This window comes from Galeopterus variegatus, unplaced genomic scaffold, assembly GCF_000696425.1.
Source record: "Galeopterus variegatus unplaced genomic scaffold, G_variegatus-3.0.2 Scaffold9925, whole genome shotgun sequence".
In the NCBI taxonomy this organism is placed as follows: Eukaryota; Metazoa; Chordata; class Mammalia; order Dermoptera; family Cynocephalidae; genus Galeopterus; species Galeopterus variegatus.
This window is the reverse complement of record NW_007736036.1, coordinates 7,435-12,194: the sequence shown is the minus strand read 5'-3', so window position 1 is coordinate 12,194 and position 4,760 is coordinate 7,435.

Sequence of the window (4,760 nt, the reverse complement as noted above, 5' to 3'; positions counted from 1 at the left end):
GTGGGGGGCAGTCTTGGGGGACTGAGCTCTCAACCTGTGGGATCTGTCACTATCTCCAGGTGGATGGTGTCAGAATTGAATTGCATTAGAGGACACCCAACTGATGGCTGCTGGAGAATGTGCGGAAACAACCCCTACACATCTGGTGTCAGAAATGTTGTGTTGACTAGAGAGTAGGAAAAACATTGTGGGTTTTTCCAGTATCTCAGAGTAGAAAGGAAAAAAACAGTTTATTGGTTTTTCCTATCAGAATCTATGCATAGTAGATATCTACATATGCATAAAACAAAGAATAGAGTGTTAACAGTATTCTTATATACTTTCAAAGTATTCTATAAAAATATGTGTTACTTTATTAATCAAAAAAACTGGGCAAAAATGCTATTAAAGATTAAAAAGCAATAATAATTTCTTTAGTCCATAATTTTGTAAGTTGGCATTTTGGACTGGGCTCATCTAAGCGGTTCTTCTGGTCTGGGTCACACTCAGCTGATCTTGGCTGAACTGACATGTGTCTGTCCTCAGCTGCCAATTAGTGAGGTGGTGCTGCCTCTGGAGGTCAGCTGGCTGTTGACTTGGGCGGTGGGGGTAATAGTTTTCTCTCATCATCCAGCAGGCTGGTCTGGACTTCTTCACACGATGGCTCAGAGTTCCAACAGCAGCAGCAGTGGAAGGTGCAAGACCTCTTGAGGTTTAAGCTTGGAAATCACATATCCCTCTCACTGCAAGATAAGACTAGCCCAGATTCAGAGGGTTGGTGAAATCAATGACTTCACCTCTTGATGGGCAGAGCTACAAAGTATCATGGTGCTTTATGCAGTCTACCACATAATCATGTTGAAGACCCATTTAGTTGACAAATACTTGCTCTATGCCATGCACTGTGCTAGATACATGGTCTTTGCACTCAGCAGGGGAGACAGACCTACATTTCACTAGAGTACAATTTCACACATTCAGAGTGCCAAGCCCATAGTAGATGCTCAGGGAATATTTATGGAAGGAGGGATAGAGCTCTCACAGCCCCACACTCCTACCAACCACACTGATAAGCTTCGTTCTTATTCCCCCTGGCAGAACATGCCGCATGGCATAAGCAAATCATACAGATGCAAATTCACATGAAAGCAAAGAAAGCTTCTTCTAGGATGAACAAACAATATGCTGAGTTGTCACGGGGTGCAGCCTGATCCAGTACAAGCAGACTGCTTGCTGCTCCACTTTATGTGGGAGAGAAAAAAGAGCGCGGATCTATTCATTTCAGAGAAAATCATTATTCTGGGTATAGACAAGAGCAGACAAGCATATGAAAAGAATATATTTCTTTGATGTTGGCACTGATACTGAGTCTAGATGCTCCAGAAGACAGCCTTGCTAGGCTGAGCTTCACAAACAAGCTTCAGAGAGAGGGGCAGGCCAGTGGGAAAGGATGCTGGGGAAGGTGTGTGCGTGTGTGCGTGCGTGTGTGTGTGTGTGTGTGTGTGTGTGTGTGTGTGAAAGAGAGAGAGAGAGAGAGAGAGATTGAGGAAAAGAGAAAGAGAGAGGGAGAGAAAGAGCTTCAAATCTTTTCATCTCTGAGAACAGAACACAGATTGCCTGTGAAGATGTTGGTTTAATTTAGGTTTTTTATTAAAAAAAAAAAATCAATGACTTAGTCCCGGGAGCCTCCCTCCTCCAAGGAGAAGGTGCTTGAAGCAGCTTCGAGCAGAATCTGCTGTCTGCATTGGTCTTTCTGCCCTGTGCCTTCAGAGGCAGCCATTCATTAAGGAAGGACCACAAAAGCATGGCCACAATCTGTGTCATCAAGAAACCAGACTCTCCCTCCTCTGAAGAGCTCACAGCATCTCATGAAATACAGAGAGAGATGCCCAGGGATGAGCCTGTCTTGTGCTGGTCCCCTTGTGGTCAGTGAATGCAAAACACGTTGGGTTTCTAGCAAGATCAAGAAGAAGGGGCTGGTTGGGGGAGTGAAGGGGATGCAGGCTCTATCATCTTCTGTGCCTAGGAAGTGCTGTAGGTAGAACGGTGTGTAGGGGTTCAAGAGCGTGGACATTGAATTCTGACAGCTCCACCATGTATTAACTGGGCAAATTTTGGGCAAGTTATTAAACCTTGCCAGCCTCTGTTTCTTCATCTGTAAAATGGGGATAATAATTGTGTCTATTTCATAGGGTTGTTGTGAGATTGGTATATAATATCATAGGTAAACTGCTTAGTATATAGTAGTTGCTCAATAAAAAGAAGCCACGGTGTCACAGGACATTGGCATGTGTTAGGGTATAGAGAGGGATCTCAACATTCAGGTGTCCAAGAACCACCTTAGCTTCAGTTTCTCCACTATAGACATGCATATCCTCTACTGCAACCCCGTCCCAAGGGCTGGAGGGTCCCAACTCCACGGGCAGATGAGATTGGAAAAGGTGGTACATTTTATGTTACCTTTTAGCAATACAGAGCTCTCCAGAGCAGAAAGTTACTCCCTCGGGTGGTAGTGAGTGTTTTGTCCCTGGAGATATCCAAGCAGAGATTGAGTGGCCAGTTTGCTAGCACGTGTAGGGGGATTCGAGATGGTGGGTGGGTGGCTGCCACCTTTCCATCACTGAAATTCTCCAAATCCATAACTAGATAATTAATGCTCTGAGTTTAGGTAACTGTCTCATAAATGATCCACATATTTAACTCGCCCTTCCCCGTTCCCAGAACTTCTCCCCTATATGAGTTCCCCACACCTGTCCCTCCCATGTGAGCTAGCAGCGAGGGCCTGCAGATGTCCACTCTGACGATGGGCTTGGAGAAGCAATATTCTTTGTTTGTTTTGTTTTTAAATCACAACTAGCGCTTTGTTTTCCTTTATGGCAAAATAGGTTTTGAATGTGGTTAGGATCTAGAGTACTGTTAGATCCACCGTCTGGACACATTGATGGTTAACCCCAGTTTCGTTGGCTGGACAGCTGTACTCGTCCGTTTCTTGTTGCTTATGACACGATGCCTGAAACGGGGTGATAAATAAAGAAATAAAATTTATTTCTTATAGTTTTGGAGGCTGGGAAGTCCAAAGTCCACGGATCACATCTTGTGAGGGCCTTGTTCTTGGTGGCGACTCTCCAGCAACACAGGGCATCGCGTGGTAAGTGGGCCGAGCAGGAGAGCTCACCTGCTCACTTGCTGTCCTTTAAAGCCATCAGAACCATGCCCGCGACCACCCATGGATTAATCCATTCATGGGGGCACAGCCCTCACAATCTAATCACCTCTTAAAGCCCCCCTTTCAATGACCATAATACGATTTTCTACCCTCTTAACCTTGTTACAATGGAGATCAAGTCTCCAACACAGGAACCTTCGGGAGACACATTTGACCCATATCAAGAGGCAGTCTAAGAGTCTTGTACTGGGCCACTTCTACTGAAAGATATTTTCTGAGCTCTGGACTTGTCAATGATCTTCAGATCACAGTCCATTGGAAAGCAGGGAGTGTCTACATAGAGAGTTAGGCACATATTTGAGGTCAAAGTCATGGGCTCAGTGCTTGAGTATCCCTGTGAATGTCCCTCTTTTCCAAAGCCATAGGAAGTACCAGCAATCCAGGGGTCCATCTTCCCAAACTTGGATGTTCTGTCCCAGGTGGAAGAGTCCTAGTGGCTTAGCCCATCTCATGCCTACCCACATTGTCCCATCCCGGCCTGGCTCATCCCAGCTTACCTCCTCCTACTCCTGGAGAAATAATTTTGAGCCTCTGTTTTCCTATGAGACACTCAGTCTCATCGACCACCAGATACAAACTGGGCTCACCCTGTCCCTTAAAATCAAGATGAGATCTGCTCGAGTCGCCATCCCACCTCCCCAAGCCATTTTCTAGGTTCTTCTGACCCCTAATCTCCACTTGTTACCTCATGCAATTCCCTGTAGCTCTACCAGACATGGACCCCAATGTGGGATATTGCCCCTTTACCTGGAGTCTTCCACAAAGGATGACTTGTAGAGGCCACCCTGTGACACAGACGCTTACCGTGCTTTGAGGGTATAGCAAAGCAAAGACACATCACAGCGCTGCAGTAATTCAATAACTTGAAGTTGACTTTGCCAGTTTTCACTGTCCCTTGGTCATTTCTGCTCACCTGGACTCCATCCTCCTGCTGCCTTTGCACACCTGGTGCTCCCTGAACCTCAGCCGCAGACTCCACTCTTCTGCAGCTTGTTTTCTCCATCTAAGCCCTCCCCGGGCTTCCCTTTCCACCCCCAAGTGGCTGATCCTGGAGTTTTCCCAATCAAAGGCAGTTTTCCCTTCCTAAGAGCAGTTCAGGCACAGGCCAGGGAAAGGCGTCCCCTCTGCACCACGGTCTTTCTCGCAGAGAACAGTACACACAGTCAGGCATTTAGTGATTCCTCCCTGGCTTCTGGGACAGTAAATAAAATTGGATCTCTGTCCCAGACAGATTGGCCAGTTACCCCTTGGAAACACGGTTCACATCCCATACCAGCAATCACCAAAAAACCAAAGGACGTCCAGTGGTCCACAGGGCCCTTTCGTCAGGTAAACACCCAAGTGAAGGATTAGAACAGAAAACCCATTCCTGTGGGGTTGTAGCTGCAATTTTCCAAATATTCATTCCAGAGACACAGGTACCCAATCAAGATGCCACAAGTAAAGGATGGGAGGACTGAATGGGTCATGTGCTTTCCCTTCTCAGTAATCTCTCAAGCTTTTTGTTTTGTCCCAATTAAGAAACCATTATTTCTTGAAACCCAAGTATGGAAGC